Below are 25,015 nucleotides of genomic sequence, written 5' to 3' on the forward strand. Positions count from 1 at the left end.
AGAGATTGGTGTTCTAATGCAGTGAATGAGCCCTGATTTAAAGTGGCTGTAAACCCTAACATTTACCTAGTGAAGAGACTATCCTCAGGTGATGGACAGAGATGAAGCAAATCCTCCTACATAACTTGTATCTATCGCCAGTCTTTTCTTCTCTACATCTGTGCTGAATTTATAAAGCTTGTCTGAGAGTTCAGAAAAAAGGAGGCAGAGAACTGAAGTTGCACTCTGCAGAGCTTGGTGAGGACAGATCTTAGAGATGATTGGAGGGAAGAGACACACCCCTCCACGCAGCACACAGGAATAAAGCTAAAGGTGTCAATCTGCTGCAGGTCCCTCCCTCGTCACCATTTTTCTCTTGGTGTCAGGAAAACTCATCAGAAGTAATTCATGCTGATACAGAGGAATGAGACGGCAGACAGAAATGACACTTCGTGGTCTGGATTGAGACAAGTACACCCTAAAGACGGTTATGCTTTGTTCATATTACATGTCTGAATTTTACAACCACTTTTAAGATGGTCCCTTTGTTTGTAAGCTCCCATGATCAGGACCTTCTGAACCCTCCTGTAGTGGATTGGATTGTAAATGTACTTCCTCCCTTAGGGCTCATTCACACCTGCAGCTATACTGCCTCCCCTCTGAAAAGTGATCCAGTGCGGAACACTTTTTAGAGGGCGTTTGACATCCCTTGAGGTGATTTGTTGCTGCCTAAGCTGTAACCCTTAAAATGCTGCGCCACCACACTGCAAACACTTGAATAGGTTGCGTTCAGCGAGATCGCGGCTTGCCGCATGCAGCGCATTTCATTTTTTTTCCATGACTGCAAAGCATGGGCGGCACAGTGGCTTAGTGGTTAGCATGTTGGCCTTGCAGTAAATGGGTCATGGGTTCAATTCCCGACTATAGCGCCTCCCGCATGGAGTTTGCATGTTCTTCCTGTGCTTGCGTGGGTTTCCTCCGGGTGCTCTGGTTTCCTCCTACACTCCAAAGACATGCTGGTAGGTTAATTGGATCCTGTCTAAATTGGCCCTGATGTGTGAATGTAAGTTAGGGACCTTAGATTGTAAATCCCTTGAGGGTTAGGGACTGATGTGAATGTTCAATATATATATGTGTAAAGCACTGCATAAATTGACAGTGCTATATAAGTACCTGAAATAAATAAATTGTGGCTGCAACATGGGTACAGCCCTGAGCAACTGCATTGCTGTATTTAGCTGGACGGTCAGGGTAGGAAAACTTCAGCACAACTGGCTGCTTTTACCACCCCCTACCAGCCACCCTTGAGCGCAAGCCCTTAAATTTGTGCTGCACAAACTATTGGCGCTTTATGAATATACAGACATAACAGATGAGGATCAGATAATAGATCAGATCCTCAAACTGAGCATTCAGTTTGCCTGAACCTCATGTAATACATATGGCACCCCATGACATTTGTTCCATGAAGGGGAAGGCAGACATTGGCTGTGATATTTGCAGGGAAGGGTTAACTCGTCCCTTTGGGCTCTTTCGCTGGGGAGGCGCCGTTCCATAGCCTGCCGCTAGATGGCGCGCTTGTTGTAGGTGTAATGGAGCCGGCGCTGGGAACAATGCAGCCCCCCTTGTCAGCTGGCAGAGCGCAGAACACAGGCACCGGGCAGAGGATGGAGCATGCCGGGGCACTCCGGACCCCCAGCCCGGCCCTGACACCCCACTGAACCACACACCGACCACGGTAGGACATGCTGCTTATTAACTTAGGAGGTCACCTGGGTGCCAGCCAGACGGCCAGGAGATATTATACCTGGGGGGGGCACTGAACTCCGGGGTACCCCCACTATAATATATTCTGGGGGGGCACTGATCGGGCTATGACACTGATTGTTGTATGATAGATCTATAGATACACAGATAGATCTATAGATAGAGGTGTCTGTATTACATATATATATAATGTATGTCACAGGCACCATGGCTCCTGCAATGAGGAATATATGGATGGGATACATTAATCAGTCTATGGGGGGATCTCATGCTTTCCTATCATCATATGTCTATAGGTGGGACTGATGTCCCCCATAGGATAGGTGAGTCATCTCCTCCCAGAGTCACATGACTTCACCTACCTCATACAGGTGATCAGTCCACCTACTGTGTCAGCATCAGCTGTGTCTGCATGCCCCTGTATGTCATCTACAGGATAGGATCTACTGGATCCTCATATATCCTTTACCTATCTAATTAGCTATTGATCTTCTAATCTATCTATGTGTCTATCTATCTTCTAATCTACCTATCATTGTACACTTCAATAAATTATCCAGTTATATTATTGATCTGTCCCGACAGGAGTAATTAATAGATAATCAGATATTGGTATAGGATGGCATGTGTTTATGCTTGTTATCTTAAAATTCTATCTATCTATCTATCTATCTATCTATCTATCTATCTATCTATCTTCAATTGGAAGAATGTCCCTTACACTGGTAGTAAGTAGGAAAGATGTTCCTTACACTGGTGGTCAACAGGAATAATGTTCCTTACATTGATGGTCACTGGGAAGAATGTTCATTACACTAGTAGTGGGATAATGTTTTTTTTTTTTTACATTGGTAGTCAGTTGTCAGAATGACTACCAATCATTACATTGATGGACATTGGGAAGAATGTTCCTTACTTTGGTGGTCAGTGGGAAGAATCTTTCTTACACTGTTAGTGGGAAGAATGTTCCTTACTTTGGTAGTCAGTGGGAAGAATGTTCCTTGCATTGGTGGTCATTGGGAAGAATGTTCCTTTCATTGGAGGTCAGTGAGAAGAAAGTTATTTGCATTGGTAGTCAATGGGAAGAATGTTCTTTGCATTGGTAGTCAATGGGAAGAATGTTCCTTACATTGGTAGTCAATGGAAGAATGTTCCTTACATTGATAGTCAGTGGGAAGAATGTTCCTTACATTGATAGTCAGTGGGAAGAATGTTCTTTACATTGGTGGTCGGTGGGAAGAATGTTCCTTGCATTGGAGGTCAGTGGGAAGAATGTTCCTTGCATTGGTAGTTAATGAGAAGAATTTTCCTTGCATTGGTTGACATTGAGAAAAATGTTCCTTACATTGGAGGTCAGTGGGAAGAGTGTTTCTTACATTGGTGGTCAGTGGGAAGAATGTTCCTTGCATTGGAGGTCAGTGGGAAGAATGTTCCTTGCATTGGTAGTTAATAAGAAGAATGCTCCTTGCATTGGTGGACATTGAGAAGAATGTTCCTTACATTGGAGGTCAGTGGGAAGAGTGTTTCTTACATTGGTGGTCAGTGGGAAGAATGTTCCTTGCATTGGAGGTCAATGGGAAGAATGTTCCTTGCATTGGAGGTCAATGGGAAGAATGTTCCTCGCATTGGAGGTTAGTAGGAAGAATGCTCCTTGCATTGGTAGTCAATAGGAAGAATGTTCCTTGCATTGGTAGTCAATAGGAAGAATGTTCCTTGCATTGGTGGTCAGTGCAAAAAATGTTCCTTACATTAATGATCAGTGGGAAGAATGTTCCTTGCATTGGTGGTCAGTGGGAAGAATTTCCTTGCATTGGAGGTCAATGGGAAGAATGTTCCTTGCATTGGTAGTCAATGGAAAGAATGTTCCTTGCATTGGAGGTTAGTGGGAAGAATGTTCCTTGCATTGGAGGTTAGTGGGAAGAATGTTCCTTGCATTGGTAGTCAATAGGAAGAATGTTCCTGGCATTGGTGGTCATTGAAAAGAATATTCCTTAAATTGTTAGTCAGTGGGAACAATGTTCCTTACATTGGTGGTCTGTGGGAAGAATATTCCTTACACTGGTAGTCAATGGGAAGAATGTTTCCTACATTGGTAGTCAATGGAAGAATGGTAATTACATTGATAGTCAGTGAGAAGAATTTTCCTTACATTGGTGGTCAGTGGGAAGAATGCTCCTTACGTTTATGGTCAGTAGAAAGGATTCCCCCCTTGACGATGTCTCTTTGGGGTCATGCCATTAGCTCAGTCACTGCATAGATGGGAGGTCATTCACGCAGTTCAGATCCCCTAGAAACCTCTGGAGGAAACCTTGCTGAGAATGGCTGCCCTAGCTATTGATAGGTAGACATAGTAAAGGAAATTATTTTCCTTTACTATGTCACACCATTGACAGCCTGCGAAATATGCTGGAAATTGCCATGATTAGGGCTCACAGGACTGTGTGAATGCTTCACCCACTGGTCACCCCCTGACTCCAATGTATACAATGTTCCCATGTAGCTACTAATTATATCCAGTTAAGATAGCATCTGTGCAGAAATACAAACGTTTTCATGTCCTCTATCTTAAAAAAAATGATCTATCTATCTATCTATCTATCTATCTATCTATCTATCTATCTATCTATCTATCTATCATATTGGGCATGTATGTTGGTGCCCATAAACGTTTCAATAAATGATCAATTTCTTTGCCAATCGATTTTTCCTGATAGGAATAATCAATAACAAATTGATTGATATGCCACACATGGGAAAGTGGAATTTGATCAATAGTTGGAAAAGTAGTAAGTTATCGATCATATATCTGTTTCTGCCATGCAACCTCATAATCTGATTGAATACATGACTGAATCATTTCATCACCTCCAATTGATACAAAATGATCAATCACTGTTCGCCCTTGCCAATCGACTCCGTTTGATCGGATCCAATGTGATCTGAGCCTAAATATAATGAAATGTAAGTCTTGGCTGTTCAGTCAGTTTCCGGTTCAAAAATTTTATTTATCGCCCAGATAATAAAAGCAAAGCGTGTATGGTCACCATAAGGGATAGGCATGACGTCTGTCAACCTAAATTATATATTAGATACATATGATGTACACACTACATGTTTACATGTATTTATTTATTAATCTTTTCATATGTAAATAAAGTATATGATGTTACTATGTACACTTTACAGAGACCTAGTTATATTTAAGTATGTAAGTTATATGGAACTGGTTTACTGTACATGATGGTGAATGCTGTTGAATTAGTGTGATCTGTATGTGCAGCGGTGAGCTTATTCAATAAGTTAAGGAGCTGCATGTGTAAAACCCTAGATCAGTTTATAAGAGGTTGTTTTCCATGGATCTGAGTTCTGTAAAGTCAGATCTGATCAGTTAACATTGCTCTTTTCTTTACTTGCCAAATAGGACAGGCTAAGAAAAGTGTGATCATTGCAAACTGTCTTGTTCTGTCTTGTTGCCCATAGCAACCAATCAAGCCATGGAGTGTAAATATGACAGTTGGCATGGTTGCTATGGGCAACAATACGATTTTGCTGTGGCACAATTTTATAAATAATTTTGTTTAGCGTGTGCTGGCAGCTGTATACATTTGAGAATGTGTGACCTGATTTGTTGCTGACGCACTTCTGATATGCTGAAATAATGTTGATCACACACAGTAGATGATGGTATGTTGTAAGTAGTGATTCCACCAATGAAAAGATATCTTTCTGTGAATCTGACATGCATAGAGACCTAATCAGGCATGCACAGTAAAAGCAAGGACTAGTGTGCTAAATGCAGTAACTCGCACCAAGCAATCCAATAATATCTTCACAGGGCTGACTTCAGTAAACTAAATTGTTTGGCGTGCATTGCTACGCTTTGTATTTCACCATTATAAATCATACTATTTAAACATAAAACCTGTTTACATGAATACTTTGTATGCATTCAGATACGCACCAGTCATATTGCAATTACCAGGGAAGAATAGTGGAGATTTGAGGCTCCCTGTTGTGTCCAGGAGCTCCATTCATGAGAACAGCAACCTAGTTCAGCTTAACTCAGCTTTTTTACACCAGAGGAACCCTTTAAATAATTTCCAGGTACCGGGGAACCCCTGCTAGTCTGTGGCAAGAATGCCCCTTACATTGGTGGTCAGTGGGAAGAATGCCCCCTTCATTGGTGGTCAGTGGAAACTATGCCCTATACATTGGAGGTCATTTTGAAAAATGCCCTTTACTTTACTGGTTAGAGATAATAATGCCCCTTGCATTCATGGTCAGTAGAATCTATACCCCTTACATTGGTGGTCATTGAGAAGAATGTCCCTTACCTTGATGGTCAGTGTGAACGATGCCCCTTACATTGGTGGCCAGTGGAAAAGAATGCCCCCTTACATTGGTGGTCAGTGTAAAGAATACATTGGCAGTCATCTGCAAGAATAACACCTTACATTGGTGTTAAGTGAGAAGATGTTGCTTACATTGGTAGTCATTTGGGAAAATGCCCATTGAATTGGTGGTCAGTCAGAGGTACACTATATTGCTAAAAGAATTGAGACACCCCTCCAAATCATTGGATTCAGATGTTCTAATCACCTCCATGGCCACAGGTGTATAAAATCAAGCACTTAGGCATGCAGACTGCTTCTACAAACATTTGTGAAAGAATGGGTCGCTCTCAGGAGCTCAGTGAATTCAAGCGTGGTACCGTGATATTTTGTCATCTGTGCAATAAGTCCATCCATAAAATTTCCTGGCTACTAAATATTCCACGCTCAACTGTTAGTGGTATTATAACAAAGTGGAAGCAACAGGGAATAACAGCAACTCAGCCAGGAAGTGGTAGGCCACGTAAAAAAAAAATAGAGAGCAGGGTCAGCACATGCTGAAGCTCACAGTGCGCAGAAATCACCAACTGTCTGCAAAGTCAATAGCTAAAGTCCTCCAAACTTTGTGTGGCCTTCAGATTAGCACAACAACAGTGCATAGAAAGCTTCATGGAATGGGCTTCCATGGACGAGCAGCTGCATCCAAGGCTTACATCACCAAGTGCAATGCAAAGCGGTTGATGCAGCGGTGTAAATCACGCTGCAACTGGACTCTAGAGCAGTGGAGACATGTTCTCTGGAGTGATGAATCACGCTTCTCTGTCTGGCAATCCAAAGAACACGGGTTTGGTGGTTTCCAGGAGAACTGTACTTGCCTGACTACATTGTGCCAAGAGTAAAGTTTGGCGGAGGGGGAATTATGGTGTGGGGTTGTTTTTCAGGGGTCTTTCAGGGGTTGGGCTTGGCCCCTTAGTTCCAGTGAAGTAAACTCTTAAGGCGTAAGCATAACAAGACATTTTGGGCAATTTCATGCTCCCAACTTTGTGGGAACAGTTTGGGGATGGCCCCTTCCTGTTCCAACATGACTGCACACCAGTGCACAAAACAAGGTCCATAAAGACATGGATGAGCGAGTCTGGGGTGGAGGAACTTGACTGGCCTGCACCAGTCCTGACCTCAACCTGATAGACCACCTTTGGGATGAATTAGAGTGAAGACTGCGAGCCAGGCCTTCTCGTCCGACATCAATGCCTGACCTTCTGGAAGAATGGTCAAACATTCCCATAGACACACTCCTAAACCTTGTAGACAGCCTTCCAAGAAGATTGGAAGCTGTTATAGCTGCAAAGGGTGGGCCAACTCAATACTGAACCCTACGGACTAAGATTGGGATACCATTAAAGTTCATGTGCATGTAAAGGCAGGTGTCCCAATATTTTGGCAATATAGTGTATGTCCCTTACATTAATGGTCAGTGGGAAGATGTCCCTTACATTGGTGGTCTGTTGGAAGATTACCCCCTACATTGGTGGTGAGTGGGAAGAAATCCCTTTACATTGGTCATCAGTGGGAAGAGTGCCCCTTACATTGGCAGTCAGTGGGAAGAGTGCCCCTTACATTGAAGGTCAGTGGAAAGAATGCCCCTTACATTGGTGGTCAGTTGGAAGAGTGCCCCTTAGTCATGCTGCTGATTCTGCCAAGTGGTGCTGGGCACTGGGCCTGGAACTATGTAAGAGTCATCAGAAGAGAAGTCAATCAGCAATAGCTCAAGGAACCTCTAGAATCTTCTGGAGGAACCTTAGGATCCCACCAAGCCCTGGTTGAAAATGGCTGACCTAGCTACTGGTACTTTGACACATGTAAGTCTTTTCCCCTCCAGTGCCACTGTTGAGTCCTACTCAATATGTAGGAAATTGCCATTACTAGGGCTTGTAGGATTGGGCAAATGCTTCACCTGCTGATCACCCTCCGACACCAGTATATGTAATGTACCCAGATAGGTACTAATTATATCCAGTAAACACCACAATACCTTAATCTGCATTGTCTAATTCCCTACTGAATAAGCACATAGGCAGTAGGGGTGTACTTCCTAAAGCCTGTTCCACATCACCCCCTTTCTCTGCATCCATCACATTCAGACTTTGAGGGCAGGTTGGAATCTGATTGGGGGCAATTCGGCATGCCAAGCCGAAACTTGTTTAATAGCTGTAGCATGTGCTGAAATAGTGCCAGTGATTGTGGCACACCACAATGAATTGCACAGTTTAAAAGCGGCACAAAAAATATGGGGGTAACGGTGGTGAAGGAAGAAATGACCCGGCATCAGTGTTAAGAAAAATGTCCCGATGTTGGTGGTGTCACTTGAAGGAAAATTACCCCTGCCAGTGGGGAAAAAAAATGTATTGGTGTCAATGGGATAAAAGAGTGTAGCTGGGAAGCTGGGGTGGGGGGCTCTTTGGGGTACACTGAACTAACATTAACATTGCCCATGGGTGAGCAGAAGAAGGTACTTTATGATACCAGTTATAAAGCTTGGTATTCAAGAACATGAATCCTTGTTCATGTTCTGTCCCTAGACATCATGGAACAACTTCAGTACAGGTTTAGCCTAGCAGCACATTGGACATGTTTGGTGCACAGTGAGGGGGTATATAAGGGAAAGCTGCCATGTAAAGTCCTCTGTTGTCTCCCTGGTGGAGAGATGGTTGGACTTGAAGGGAGATCCCACTGCTGTAAAGCTGGCCATACACTAATTGAAATGATCCCGGTTCAACAGGAACCAGCCATATTTCGATCAGAGTGAGGCCATCCCTGGTCATTCTGTTGAAGGGACATGTTGGAAAATTGGCATGCAGCCATTGACCAGTGTACTTTGACAGCGATGAGTCCCGATATCAGAAATCAATGTCCTGCCAGGGAGAATTCCTACATCCACTATCTATGGCCTGCTTAACAACTCCTGGGATCATAAGTGAATGCACATGAATTTAGGTCAGGAACAGGATATATATCGTTTGGCCTCAATTTACCTAAATTAATATTTTATACCTTTTAGTATCATAGCGGGTGTGAAATCTTGAGAAATCTAAATTTGAATCCAGCTCTTCTGTGGATGTTGGCTGTTCTCATTCAAGCCTTAGCTATGATGACAATGGAATTGGCTTATTTAACATCTCTGGGCAAAATATGAACCCCCTCCAATCCCCCTTTAACTGATCTCAGGCAGTTTTTGGTTACCTAATCCCATGTTCACATAACGCTCAAGTTCCAAGTCTTCTTTCCTCTTCTGTTTACATCTTGCAGGGTCCTTCTTCAGGTGTAAACATCAGTACATGAGAGAGGGGGGGGGGGGGTTATTTTCATGGAGGCATGCCCCATGTTTTAGTTGGCTAACCTGTATGATCCTATATTATATATGGTTCTATATTAACACATATGCATTGGCAATTGATAAATCACATGAGTGATTTGAGCTTTTGTACTTTTTGATATATTCTAGGATCATTATGTAGATCCAGTGTTGATGAACAAAATTTTCTCTAGAACCCCCAGCAGTCCCATTCTCAAACTTGTGAGAGGGTTTTTGCAAAGGTGGTGACGTGTTTTAAAATATTGTAATCTGATATAGCGATCATACAAATTTTTCCCCCAAAATCCTTCTAATTCTATCAGCCCAGTACAGACTTTGTTCAACGGTACCAAGGCCTGATGAATAGGACCAAACCCCCAAAAAGCGTTGGCTTTTTGTGATACAAGAATCAGAATACAACTGAATTGGGACTTTATGGGATGATTTACTAAAGCTGGAGAGTTCAAAATCTGGTGCATGGTAGCCAATCAGCTTCTAACTTCAGCTTGTTCAATTAAGCTTTGACAAAAAAAACTGAAAGCTGATTGGTTTCTATGCAGAGCTGCACCCGATTTTGCACTCACCAGTTTCAGTAAATCTATCCCAATATGTTCTTCTTTTAGTGTTTTCCTCCTTGCACACCCAGTCCCCATTCAAGCTAAGAGCCAACCTTCAGCCACCACTCCTGGAAGAGCTTTCTAAACATAATCCCTTCATGCTATCTCAATTGGAACTGGAAAAAGTAAAAGTTAACAGCAAGTACTGTAGCTGCTGATGTGTACAAAACACATACTTACCCAAGAACTCCAGCAATTTCTTCCTTCAAACCAAAGTCCTCAGCCCTGTCTTTGGTCCCACGCCACCATCTTGGATTCTGTGACGCCCTGATCAGTCACAGCCAGTCTCTTACTATAAATGTGTGAGATGCTCTGAGATGACAATATGCCAAAACCTCCTGGGATGTATGCCATGATCCCTGGAAGCTGTGGTGGTGGTGGTGGTGGAGGGGTTGCATACCTAGCAATAGCCATCCTTGCTTAGGTGCTGACTACGAAGGTGGGAGCAGGTACCTGCTGATTAAGGTACTTGCCACCCCCCCCCACTAAGTATGTAAAGGGGGGGGCTAGGATTATGTAACATATAAATGAAGGTGAAGGTCCACTTTAAGACTTGACGGAGAACACCTACAGCTGTAAGAGATCCAGCACCCTGCACCTTTCTACTGCTTTCTATAGGTAACTCAGGCATTGCAAATAGATGATTTTCATTCCAACAAGGAGTCCGAAGCATCAAATGTATTAATTTCAGTTTTCAAGAACACTTGAGTTGTCAGGGAAGTGTCTGCAATTTCACAAATATAGGGGAAAAGAACGGTGATAAATATACCCACTGATTCTATCTGCTCTGCAACAATATAATTGTGCTTCACAGGTGACAAATGTTTAAAGAGACACCATCACTTTGTCCAATCAGAGCAGAGCAACATTGTCTATAGACCGTCTACCACCCGAGGCTTTTACACTCATCGAGCTCTGCTCCCTCACTACCTCCCAATACAACAATTCAACCTGTCTATGATCTGGTGTTGGCTGGTTTGGGCACTTAAGCAGGGGGATAACATCAATGCCTTTCCATATGCTGCATGACAACTTAGACCCAAGCACTGCCACATGGCACGGGTCAGGTGCTCCACCATATGGCGAACCACAGTGCATTGGTGAAGGCTCTGGTAGAAAATATAACTGCCTATAGACAATGTCACTTTGCCTTGAATGGGCTCTTATTTCCCAGTTTGAGAAGTCAGGGCCTGTGTACACCGGAATGCATACATTATTGTGTATTAGGTTAACATGCACTGAAACGGGTTGCATTTTTCAAAAACTCTAAGCATTTTCAGAAGCTGATTTAATCACTTACTGAGTGTGCAGCTTCTTTATCTTTTATTTCCTTGCCTATGTTCCAGTTTATTCTGGTACCATCACCAGGGGCGGACTGACAACTCATGGGGCCCCTGGGCAATAGGGGATCATGGGGCCCCTGTGTCCTTGCCCAAACTCAAAAAAGCCTATGAAAAAGGTACCAGGGGTATCTCATGGGGCCCCCTACTGACCCCGGGCCCTCGGGCAGTGCCCAAGTTTTCAAATGGTCAATCCACCCCTGACCATCACCACTCTTCCCATTTTCCTGTTTTGGTGACTCCTATTATTTGTAGCATTGTATGTATCAACTCTTGCATGCAGGGACTAGAGTTGTCTCCTTGATTTGCTTTGATGTCTAGTAAGGTTACTTTATTTATTTCAGGTGCTTATATAGCGCCATCAATTTACACAGTGCTTTACATATATATTGTACATTCACATCAGTCCCTAACCCTCAATCTAAGGTCCCTAACTCACATTCATACATATACATATTAGGGCCAATTTAGACAGGATATAATTAACCTACCAGCATGTCTTTGGAGTGTGGGAGGAAACTGGAGTACCAGGAGGAAACCCACACAGACACAGGGAGAACATGCAAACTCCAGGCAGATGGTGCCATGGTTGGGATTTGAACCAACGACCCTAGTACTGCCAGGTGAAAGTGCTAACCATTTAGCCCCTGTGCTGCCCTATAAGCAAAGAAGCTTAGACCTCTGTGGTATATTAACCACTTGCCCTCCTGAGGATTTACCCCCCCTTCCTGACCTGGCCATTTTTTGTGTTACGGCACTGCTGTACTTTAAATGAGAATTGCACAGTCATGCAACGCTGCACCCAAATTAAATTTACATCCTTTTTCCCCACAAATTGAGCTTTCTTTCGGTGGTTTTTGTTTGCCTGTGCGTTTTTTATTTTTTTTCCGGTATAAAAAAAAGTCCAACAATTTTGAGAAAAAAACAATATTTTTTACATTTTGCTATTAAACATGTCCAGTAAAACAATTGAAAAAATCCATTTTCGTCATAAATGTAAGCCAAAATGTATTCTGCTACATGTCTTTGCTAAAAAAAAAATACCAATACATGTAAATTAATTTGTTTATGTGAAAGTTATAGTGTCTACAAATGGCGGTATATACAGTATACTGGGATTTTTTTTTATTTTTACTAGTAATGGCAGTGATCGGCGACTTTTAGCTGGACTGGGGCAGGCATTCTGACACTGGGAGGAACTGACTTGGTGTCACTGATATCCCCAGTGACACCAATATAGTGATCAGTGTTAAAAAAACCGCACTGATACTGTACTAATGGCACTGGGCAGGAAGGAGTTAAGATGAGGGGCGATCAAATGGTTAATTGTGTGCTGTGTTTTACATAGTGCTGTGTCCGTGTGCTTCACTGTAAGCAGGAGCTGACAGGGAGGAGAACTGTTTTGTTTACTAACAGTTCTCCTCCCCGTTGGAGATGCTCAGCAATCACCAAGCGCTGCCAAGTAATTACTGTCCGGGACCCGGTGATTGACAGCCGCAGGTGCGAATGGCAGCTCGGGTAAGGCAGGCGTGCATGCCTTTCCTGCACCCCCTACCCGGAAATGCAAAATCACACACACACACACACACACACACATATATATATATATGTGATTTTGCACACCCGTTCCGCCCTGTAGCAGTATTTCAGAGCAGTTATTCCCTGGCTACTGTAGCTAGGAAAGCAGCTAGTCAAGAATAATCTGTGCTTGATTAGCTGCAATAGAGGGCAGGGGAGACATTGGGGGTCTAAGAGACCCCTGACATCTCCATAAAGAGGATCTGTCAACTGCCCATGCTATCACATAATGAAATAAAAAAAAATTACATTAAAAGCACCCTCATACACACCCAAATGCAAACACACGCATAGGGTGTGCATGTGTATGTAAACAAATTGTGCCACACATGTGAACTATCACTGCGACTGTTGGTGTGAGAGCAAAAATTCTAGGTCCATAATCCACTGCTAATGCTAAACTGATAACCCGTAAAAGCTTTTATTCACACCAGCTCCAGAACATTTACCCCCCTTCATGACCTGGCCATTTTTTGCTATTCGACACTGCATGATTTCACCTGGTAATTTCGTGGTCATGCAACGCTGTACCCAAACAAATTTTATGTCCTTTTTTTCCACACAAATAGAGATTTCTTTTGGTGGTATTTTATCACCACTGGGTTTTTTATGTTTTGTGATTATAAATGAAAAAAGACTGAAAATTTTGAAAAAAACCCAATATTTTTTACTTTCGGTTACAAATAAATATCCAATAAACTCAAAGTTAGTCAGAAATTTAGGCCAAAATGTATTCTGCTGCCTTTGGTAAAAAAATCCCAATAAGTGTATATTAATTGGTTTGTGTGAAAGTTATAATGTCTACAAACTATGATATATATATATATATATATATATATATATATATATATATATATATATATATCGAAATGTACACAGCTTTTACTTTTTTACTTTCTGACTGCCCATCACATTTCTTGAGGTGCCAAAATGCCAGGGCAGTACAACCCCCCCCCCCTCAAATGACCCCTTTTTGGAAAGTAGACACCCCATGGAATTTGCTGAGAGGCAAGTTGATTTTATATTTTTGGAAAATGACTACATTTTTTTTAGCACAAAGTTGTCACCTAAATTATATATGGCTCATGCATGCCATGGGTATATGTGGAATAACACCCCAAAACACATTCTGCTACTTCTCCCGAGTATGGGGGTACCACATGTGAGAGACTTTTTGGCAGCCTAGCCACATACAGGCCCCCAAAACCCAATGACCACCTTCAGGCTTTCAAAGGGCATATGCCCTCATATCACTTCCTCACTACCTATCACAGTTTGGGAGGACCTAAAATGCCAGGATAGTACAAACACCCCCCCAAATGACCCCTTTTTAAAAAGTAGGCACCCCAAGGAATTTGATAAGAGGCATGGTGAGTATTTTGCCAATAAAATTTTTGTCACAGGGTTTTGAAAAAGAAAAAAAGAAAAGAAAAAACACATTTTCGTTTTCTTTCTTCATTATCCATTGGAGGGGGTGCTTCTACTATCCTGGCATTTCCGGGCCAACATTAGACGCTTATGCCACACATCACCCACTTTTCTAACCACTTGAAGACCAAGACTTTTCTGATACTTTCTGTTTACATGAAAAACCAGTATGTTTTTGCTAGAAAATCATTTTGAACCCCCAAACATTATATATTTTAAAAAGCAGAGGCCATAGAGAATAAAACGGTGGGTGTTGAATTTTTTATGCCACAGTATTTCTGCGGCCATTTTTCAAAAGCTAATTTATCGTAAAAAATACACCTTTTTAAATTTAATGCACAAAAACACAGTATATTGCCAAATTGTTTGATAAAGTATAAAAGATGATGTTTCGCTGAGTAAATAGATACCAAACATGACATGCTTTAACATTGCATTACAGCCCCTGACGTTATCTGATGTCGCTAGTGGCAGTAATGCAGTGATCAGTGAAAGGTTCTATATACTGACACTGTACTAATGGCACAGGCTGGGTGACGGGGTGATCACAGGATTAAAAGGGGCGATCAAAAGGATTAAAAGGGGCGATCAAAGGGTAAAGTTCTAATCTAACGTGTGTGTAAAATGTAGTGCTTTTACTCAGTGCCCTGTTCTCTCTTCTTTCCCAGTACCAATGGGGGGGGGGCTGTTGGGGCAGTGCATGTGCACGCACCCCTGTAAATAGAAAGCAACATAAGGGTACATTGCTTTGCCCAGAGCTGCCGCTCTTCCGCACATTACGGACGGGTGGTTGGCAAGTAGTTAACATTTTTTTTTAATTTTAATTCTAAATAATTTTTATTTATTTTTTAACATTATTACTATAAATTTTTTTGACTATTTCCTTTTAAAATACTTTCATCAGAGTAGTGCACTGTTACCATAGTAACATTTTACTACTCTGGGGGGTGATCAGGTTTTTTCTTTTTTTTTTTTGTTTGTTTTTTTTTACACTTTGCTTTGCAGGAGCAATGAAGAGTATTGCTCTGCAATGCAAAACTTATTTTGTACTGTCATGATAGCTCAGGAGGGGGGAGTTCTTGCACCTATTCTCAGAGAAAAAAAAGCCCTGCACATACCAATGCCATGGTTAACATGGCATAAAAACAATTATAATAAATACGGATGCGTCTTAGCCTTGGAGTCTCGATGCGTTTTGTTTTTTGGTGAAAACTATACAGTGAAACTCGGCATCTAAAGAGTATTCCACTGCAGCTTGAATGGAAATTGGTGTCTTAGGATGTACAATGTTTGTGCTGCATGGGCTGGATGATGCATCTTCCTATAATTATCCAGCCCATCGTTGGGGAATTCCCCGATGCTCAGGGAGATCTCATAGCTTGTTGTAGCTAGGGGAAGCACTCCAGGACTGGAACTTTGAAGCTGCAGATTGGGAGCACTGAGGTGAGTGTAATTAACACAGTGCATTCACCTCCCTTGATATCTACTTTGTGGAGTTGAACAGTGAACTATTTTTAGGCATGTGACACATGAGAATATGGTGTTCGGCAATGAAAAATGAATTGTTAAATATTGTGTTTAAAGATTTGCTATTAATGGATTTTCATGTTTGTTGTATATACCGTGGCTGTGTTATATATATACTGTAGTTAAAGAGTATGTAAACCCAACCTTTCGTGCCTGCTGTACTTGTGTGAAAAAGTATCCTGTTCTCTTTGCTTGCTTTGTGTGAAGTCCCTGGTGTTACTGCCAGTCCCTCTGCTTTCCTATTTAAAAACTGACCACACTAGGGATGGGAGCAGAGCGTGGTCAGTTTTCCAGCTGTGCTGTCTCCTTCTATGATCAGACTTGTTCTGACTGCACCCCTCTTCCAGGCATTCACTGGGAAGATCAGTGTACTGCTGTGGCTACTCCCCTAGCTCTTACGCAGCTGAGAACTGAGAACAGAGGCCCACTTATAAAAAGGGAAAAAAAGGATTTTTAATGTTTTTATATTTATGCACAAATTATTTTAGATTGGAAGCTCCGAGGATCAGGGCCCTCCTAACCCTCTTGTATTGAACTGTATTGTTGCTGTATTGTCTCCCGTTATATTGTAAAGCGCTGAGCAAACTGTTGGCGCTATATAAATCCTGTATAATAATAATAGTAATTTGCCTTTCATTTCTGTTTCATACTGAATGGGTTGTTTTAAAAGGTGAGGGTTTACATATATGTTATGAAGTACTGTATATTTGATTTAATTGACATATTTTATGTGTGCCATTGCAATAAAGTATGTTTAACCACTTCCAGAGGATTTATCCCCCCCCCCCTTCCTGACCAGGACATTTTTTGCGATATGGCGCTGTGTTACTTTTAGTTTCAATTGCACAGTCATGCAACACTGCACCCAAAGGAAATTTATGTCCTTTTTTCCCACAAATAGAGCTTTCTTTCAATGGTATTTGATCACCTCTGCGGTTTTTATTTTTTTGTGCTATAAAAAAAAAAGACCGACAATTTTGAGAAAAAAACTATATTTTTTACTTTTTGCTATAAAACATATCCAATAAAAAAATCAAATTTCATCATAAATATAGGCCAAAATGTATTCTTCAACATGTCCTTGCTAAAAAACAAAACCCAATAAGTGTAAATTAATTGGTTTACGTGAAAGTTATAGCATCTACAAATAGCGGTATAAATATTGGAATTTTTTTTTAAAATATTAGTAATGGTGGCGATCAGCGACTTATAGTGGGACTATAAACAACACAGGTCTCTCTCCTGCCAGTAGTAACATGCTGTTGTGTATTTTTCTGCACAGCAGAGAAATACCCAGCAGTATGTTTCCCAAGTAAAACACAACACAGCACACATAGTAAAACACACACAGTTAACCCTTTGATCATCCCAGATGTTAACTCCTTCCTGCCCAGTGTCATTAGTACAGTGTCAGAGCTTTTTCTTAGCACTGATGACTGTATTAATGTCATTGGGGATCTCAGTGGCAGTTAGTCAGTTCTCCCCCCGTGTCAGAATGCCCACCGCAGTAACGCAATAGGTCACTGATCGCCGCAATTACTAGTAAAAAAAAATTCAGTATCTATACCGCCATTTGGAGACACTATAACTTTCACATAAACCAATTAATTTACACATATTGGGATTTTTTTAGCAAAGACATGTAGCAGAATACATTTTGGCCTAAATTTATTACAAAATTAAATTTTTTACTGGATATGTTTTATAGCAAAAAGTCAAAAATATTGTTTTTTTTCACAATTGTCGGTCTTTTGTTGTTTATAGCACAAAAAAATTAAAAATGCACAGATGATCAAATACCACCAAAAGAAAATTCCATTTGTGGGGGAAAAAAGGACATAAATTTAATTTGGGTGCAGCATTGCATGACTGTGCAACTATCAGTTAAGGTAACGCAGCGCCTTATCACAAAAAAAGGCCTGATCAGAAAGGGGGGCAAATCTTCAGGAGGGCAAGTGGCTATGCTTAACACATCAACACCGAAAAAAAATCCCAGGAAAGCCCTACTCTTTTAGGCCCCAGCAAATGTCCCCGAAAAGAGCACAAATTATGATCTAATATATATGAAGTGCGACCAAACTATTGCTGGAGCATGGAAGTCACCTAGTCATAGATTCTAGAAGGTTGGCAACACATTAAAAGGCCATCATAGTCCTCCCCTGGCCTTGGCCAACTGTCTAAAACTGAGCATATACATAAATATTTCTGAGAGAAAGCCATAAACCCCCTCAAACACTGTGCTATTTAAACCACCTCCTATTGGTGGTCAATGTTAATTATCCCCTTCCTCCTGCATTGGTGGTCAGTGTCAGTGCTGTTAAGCCCCTTCACACACATTACTCTTCTGTGGTGAATTTGAGGTCAGTGGCAGTGTTAATTAGTTCCCCCTGTGAATTGATGGTCAGTAGCCGTGCCAATTAGATCTAGCTGTGAATTGGTAGTCAGTGGCAGTGTTAATTAATTCCCTCTCAATAATTGGTGGTCAGTGACAGTGTTAATTAGTTCCCATTTTGTATTGGTGGTCAGTGGCAGTGTTAATTAGTTCCCCCTCAATAATTGATGGTCATTGGCAGTGTTAAATAGTTCCCCCTCTGAATTGGTTGTCAGTGGCAGTGTTAATTAGTTCCCCCTGTGAATTGATGGTCAGTAGCCATGCCAATTAGATCTAGCTGTGAAATGGTAGTCAGTGGCAGTGTTAATTAGTTCCCCCTCTGAATTGGTGGTCAGTGGCAGTGTTAATTAGTTCCCACTCTGAATTGGTGGTCAGTGGCAGTGTTAATTAGTTCCCCCTCTGAATTGGTGGTCAGTGGCAGTGTTAATTAGTTTCCCCTCTGAATTGGGGGTCAGTGGCATTGTTAATTAGTTCCCCCCCAATAATTGGTGGTCAGTGGCAGTGTTAATTAGTTCGCCCTCTGAATTGGTGGTCAGTGGCAGTGTTAATTAGTTCCCCCTCTGAATTGGTGGTCAGTGGCAGTATTAATTAGTTCCCATTTTGTATTGGAGGTCAGTGGCAGTGTTAGTTAGTTCCCCATGTGAATTGATAATCAGTGGCAGTGTTAGTTAGTTCCCCATGTGAATTGGTGATTAGTGGCAGTGTTAGTTAGTTCCCCATGTGAATTGGTGGTCAGTGGCAGTGTTAATTAGTTCCCCATGTGAATTGATAATCAGTGGCAGTGTTAGTTCCCCATGTGAATTGGTGATCAGTGGCAGTGTTAGTTCCCCATGTGAATTGGTGGTCAGTGGCAGTGTAATTAGTTCCCCCTCTGAATTGGTGGTCAGGGGCAGTATCAATTAGTTCCCCTCTGAATTGGTGGTCAGTGGCAGTGTTAATTAGTTCCCCCTCTGAATTGGTCAGTGGCAGTGTTAGTTAGTTCCCCATGTGAATTGGTGGTCAGTGGCAGTGTTAGTTCCCCATGTGAATTGGTGGTCAGTGGCAGTATTAATTAGTTCCCCCTCTGAATTGGTGGTCAGTGGCAGTGTTAATTAGTTCCCCCTCTGAATTGGTGGTCAGTGGCAGTATCAATTAGTTCCCCCTCTGAATTGGTGGTTAGTGGCAGTGTTAGTTCCCCATGTGAATTGGTGGTCAATGGCAGTGTTAATTATTTCCCCCTCTGAATTGGTGGTCAGTGGCAGTGTTAGTTCCCCATGTGAATTGGTGGTCAGTGGCAGTGTTAGTTAGTTCCCCATGTGAATTGGTGGTCAGTGGCAGTGTTAGTTCCCCATGTGAATTGGTGGTCAGTGGCAGTGTTAGTTAGTTCCCCATGTGAATTGGTGGTCAGTGGCAGTGTTAGTTCCCCATGTGAATTGGTGGTCAGTGGCAGTGTTAGTTAGTTCCCCATGTGAATTGGTGGTCAGTGGCAGTGTTAGTTCCCCATGTGAATTGGTGGTCAGTGGCAGTGTTAATTAGTTCCCCATGTGAATTGATAATCAGTGGCAGTGTTAGTTCCCCATGTGAATTGGTGATCAGTGGCAGTGTTAGTTCCCCATGTGAATTGGTGGTCAGTGGCAGTGTAATTAGTTCCCCCTCTGAATTGGTGGTCAGTGGCAGTATCAATTAGTTCCCCTCTGAATTGGTGGTCAGTGGCAGTGTTAATTAGTTCCCCCTCTGAATTGGTGGTCACTGGCAGTGTTAGTTCCCCATGTGAATTGGTGGTCAGTGGCAGTATTAATTAGTTCCCCCTCTGAATTGGTGGTCAGTGGCAGTATTAATTAGTTCCCCCTCTGAATTGGTGGTCAGTGGCAGTGTTAGTTAGTTCCCCATGTGAATTGATAATCAGTGGCAGTGTTAGTTAGTTCCCCATGTGAATTGGTGATTAGTGGCAGTGTTAGTTAGTTCCCCATGTGAATTGGTGGTCAGTGGCAGTGTTAATTAGTTCCCCATGTGAATTGATAATCAGTGGCAGTGTTAGTTCCCCATGTGAATTGGTGATCAGTGGCAGTGTTAGTTCCCCATGTGAATTGGTGGTCAGTGGCAGTGTAATTAGTTCCCCCTCTGAATTGGTGGTCAGGGGCAGTATCAATTAGTTCCCCTCTGAATTGGTGGTCAGTGGCAGTGTTAATTAGTTCCCCCTCTGAATTGGTCAGTGGCAGTGTTAGTTAGTTCCCCATGTGAATTGGTGGTCAGTGGCAGTGTTAGTTCCCCATGTGAATTGGTGGTCAGTGGCAGTATTAATTAGTTCCCCCTCTGAATTGGTGGTCAGTGGCAGTGTTAATTAGTTCCCCCTCTGAATTGGTGGTCAGTGGCAGTATCAATTAGTTCCCCCTCTGAATTGGTGGTTAGTGGCAGTGTTAGTTCCCCATGTGAATTGGTGGTCAATGGCAGTGTTAATTATTTCCCCCTCTGAATTGGTGGTCAGTGGCAGTGTTAGTTCCCCATGTGAATTGGTGGTCAGTGGCAGTGTTAGTTAGTTCCCCATGTGAATTGGTGGTCAGTGGCAGTGTTAGTTCCCCATGTGAATTGGTGGTCAGTGGCAGTGTTAGTTAGTTCCCCATGTGAATTGGTGGTCAGTGGCAGTGTTAGTTCCCCATGTGAATTGGTGGTCAGTGGCAGTGTTAGTTAGTTCCCCATGTGAATTGGTGGTCAGTGGCAGTGTTAGTTCACCATGTGAATTGGTGGTCAGTGGCAGTGTTAATTAGTTCCCCATGTGAATTGATAATCAGTGGCAGTGTTAGTTCCCCATGTGAATTGGTGATCAGTGGCAGTGTTAGTTCCCCATGTGAATTGGTGGTCAGTGGCAGTGTAATTAGTTCCCCCTCTGAATTGGTGGTCAGTGGCAGTATCAATTAGTTCCCCTCTGAATTGGTGGTCAGTGGCAGTGTTAATTAGTTCCCCCTCTGAATTGGTGGTCACTGGCAGTGTTAGTTCCCCATGTGAATTGGTGGTCAGTGGCAGTATTAATTAGTTCCCCCTCTGAATTGGTGGTCAGTGGCAGTATTAATTAGTTCCCCCTCTGAATTGGTGGTCAGTGGCAGTGTAGTTAGTTCCCCATGTGAATTGGTGGTCAATGGCAGTGTTAATTCTTTCCCCCTCTGAATTGGTGGTCAGTGGCAGTGTTAGTTCCCCATGTGAATTGGTGGTCAGTGGCAGTGTTAGTTAGTTCCCCATGTGAATTGGTGGTCAGTGGCAGTGTTAGTTAGTGCCCCATGTGAATTGGTGGTCAGTGGTAGTGTTAGTTAGTGCCCCATGTGAATTGGTGGTCAGTGGCAGTGTTAGTTAGTGCCCCATGTGAATTGGTGGTCAGTGGCAGTGTTAATTAGTTCCCCATGTGAATTTGAGGTCAGTGGTGGTATTAATTAGTTCCTGCTGTACTTTTGGATGTCAGTGATGTTGTTGATTAAACCCCCCCATGAATTGTAGGTCAGTGAGGGTGTTAAACTCCACCCCACCCCATGTTTATGGTTAAGCAGAAGAAAATGCTAAAATCATATAAAAGAAACACAAATCCCTGAAGGCCTAGAATAATGGGTATCATGATAAACCATAGTGCACTGCCTGGCACACTGTCAGTAAACTCTTCCAAAGCAGCGTAATGCTCACATGCTGATGTACCCCCCCCACCAAGTCTTCCCCCAGCCTGCTGGCACAGCTGCTCATCACTATTTGTTTACCTACCTGCCCACTCCTATGCGGCACAGCAATCTCTTCCTGGCAGCCTTGCTGAATGAGGATGCCAAGCGAGCCTACTATTGGATGGAACATTGTACCTAACAGTAGTGCACATCATTGTAGTGTCAGGTATAGAAATGCAGAAAGCATCTTATCACCCACCCATGCCACTCTGCATGACTCGGGCACCAGCAAGAGCGCAATTCAGTAGCACTGTGAGTAATGATCACAGTGCCCCCCCAATAAAATCACTGCACTCGGGGCAGATACCCCTTCTTCCCCCCCTGTCCTCACCCTGGTTGTGGAAACATAGATAGCAGAACTTCTAAGACAGGATAACGAATTGCTTATTCAGGAATTTCATGTTTCACATGTCCAGCTGTGCAGTGTATAACATAAGTGTTAGCTATAAAATGGGAAAATGACAGAATTACAAACATTTGACAGTTAAAGTGGTATATATATATATATATATATATATATATGTTCTTCAACTTATACGGTCAAATGTTCTCTCTTAGGATCAAATGGTAGGGAATGTTACCTTCCTCCTGCAAAAGGCAACAAATAGAAACTGGCATTACACACATACTGCAAACATTACTGGAAACATTGTGACTTTTACGCAAATGATGAGATATTCACAAAGCAATGTTTATATACATAGACCCCTAATTCAGTGATGATTTACTATGCTGTATACCAGGGATGCTCAACCTGTGGTCCACTGAGCCCCCTGATGTGGTCCGTTACCTCATCCCAGGGAAGCGCATGCCCCGTGTTGGTGACCCATTGAGCCTGATCTGTGCTTGCTGACCTGCTATCGTAGAGCATCAGAGTGCACTGAGCCAGTGCCAGAAGCCAAGGGAGCAGAAGCTACATAGTGATGCAGTGCAGGTAAAACGCAGCGCGTCCATGTGAAATCAGCCTTATAGGGGGGTCAGGACAATAAGGGTTAATTTACTTTGTAATGTGGGGGTGGTAAAACCCCATAGTTGAGCTGTGTTTTTGCCACCCCCCCAACCACTGATGTAGCATAGGGGGTTGCAATGGCAACCTTGCCCCATGCTCCAGGGAACCTGTGCAACCTCCCTGTCACCATCTGTTTGAAACTTGGACAGGAGGGGAGTTGGGCCCTGCATAAACAGGAACTGATCCTTTCCATTTTCCTTCAGCAACCGCTGAAAGCCAACTTCTCTTCATAGTTACATAGTTAGTCTGCTTGAAAAAAGACAAAAGTCCATCCAGTTCAACCATTAAAAAAAAAAAAGTTATAATCCTACACCCATAGTTGATTCAGAGGAAGGCAAAAAACCCAGCAAAGCATGATCCAATTTGCTCCCACAGGGCAAAAAATTCCTTCCTGATCCCCCGAGAGGCAATCGGATATTCCCTGGATCAACTTTACCTATAAATGTTAGTATCCAGTGATATTCTGTGTATCCAAGAAAGAATCCAGGCCTTTTTTAAAGCAATCCACTGAGCTGGCCATAACCAACTCTTGAGGGAGTCTATTCCACATTTTCACAGCTCTTACTGTGAAGAAACCTTTCCGTGTTTGGAGAATAAATTAGTAGCTCTGTTATTTTTTACATCCTTTAAAGTGGTCGTAAACTGCATCTAAAAAAAAAAAAAAATCCCCTGCAAGGTAATGTCAAATTATGCTAGTATGCATTGCATAGTAGCACTTTTTGAAGGACTTACCTTAAAACAAAGCCCTGTTCACCCGGTCTTCCTTTTGGGTTTGCAAGCAGCTCCGGCCGTCTGACTGGCCGAGCTGCATTTGCATGGGAGTTGTATGGGATTCTGAGAATCTAAGAAAGAATCCAGGCCTTTTTTAAAGCAATCTTCCCCTCCCTCCTGCTGGCATTTAGAAGTTGCAGGAAGAAAATGTTCTTTATGCGATTTAAAATGAAAAAAAAGTCAAAATTCTGAAACGTTTAATTTCATTGTGGCCCGTGACCAGTTACCAAATCACTTAAGTGGCCCTTGCTCTTCAAAAAGTTGGGCACCCTGCTGTATACTTTAGTCTGTCCCTCCCAGAAATACGAATCTCTACGAGGTGCTCTGTTACATGGATGATTCCTTGAAGGGTGGATCAGAGCTCAATGTCAAAGGACTCATTCAGGGAGTCTGGTAATGTGCGTGGGGGTTTCCGGGGTTCCGTGAATGCACACAATATGCTTTGCAGCAAAATGAAGGTACGTACAGTCCCTTTGCATTGCCTGCAGTGTCTGTCGGTGGTTAGACAGGCAAATCTCTATAATCAGCGGCAAAGATAAATGAGAGATATGACAATAAATTCCAAGACTGCTACACTACCAGTCCCACTGTGCATTTTCTTCTTTATTCGAGTGATGCTGAGCTCTGCTACACCTGCAATAAAAGCCTAGTTTTGTTTTCCGCTGAGACAATTCAATGATCCGAAAAAACATTCCAACATGTTGACAAGCAGTTCTGACACTTGCATGTGCTTGTTACCATCCAGTCACCAACCCCTACTCTGCCAGTTTGTTGCAGGAGATGCTAATATTGACGGTTTGCGTAGTTTTCATGCCGAGTTCACCTTTCCATAAAAATGCTATTAATAATCCTATCTGTAATATAATCAGAATGGTAAGACAATAGCAGGGATAACGGGTGACATTGTTGAACAAAAACCGGTACATTCTAGCAGACGGGGATTCAGCAGGTGAACTAGGCAGTTTGTTCAGCCGTTCACCAAACCACGTGGAGCCTGGGTTTGACTTTTGTCCGAGACCCAAAGATTATCTGTATGTAGGAGTGAGGCTGACAGTAAAAGGGCTGAGAATAGGGAAATCAGGTAATTGTGACATGATTTAGGCAAGCATTGGTGTCATTATGGGTGTCCCACATTAAAGTCTTAGCCTTCGTTCACACCTATGCATTTATTTTATTATTACAAATACTTATATAGCGCCATCAATTTACGCACCGCTTTACATATACAGTGGGGATCGAAAGTTTGG

The 25,015-nt window shown here is 42.5% G+C and overlaps 1 protein-coding gene across 1 annotated transcript in view; it reads left to right on the forward strand.

Moving 5' to 3' along the window:
- The first annotated feature begins 1,564 nt into the window (after nucleotides 1–1,564).
- The window catches only part of MGAT5B (alpha-1,6-mannosylglycoprotein 6-beta-N-acetylglucosaminyltransferase B), a 199,742-nt gene continuing 176,291 nt past the window's right edge, over nucleotides 1,565–25,015 (forward strand). The window contains exon 1 of the mRNA XM_089682674.1: nucleotides 1,565–1,717. The gene's annotated coding sequence lies outside the window, so the exon portion shown is untranslated. The remainder of the gene's footprint in view (nucleotides 1,718–25,015) is intronic.

The sequence above is a fragment of the Staurois parvus genome, unplaced genomic scaffold (genome assembly GCF_062004578.1).
Source record: "Staurois parvus isolate SC_StPar_1 unplaced genomic scaffold, SC_StPar_1.0 ptg000293l, whole genome shotgun sequence".
NCBI classification, from domain to species: Eukaryota; Metazoa; Chordata; class Amphibia; order Anura; family Ranidae; genus Staurois; species Staurois parvus.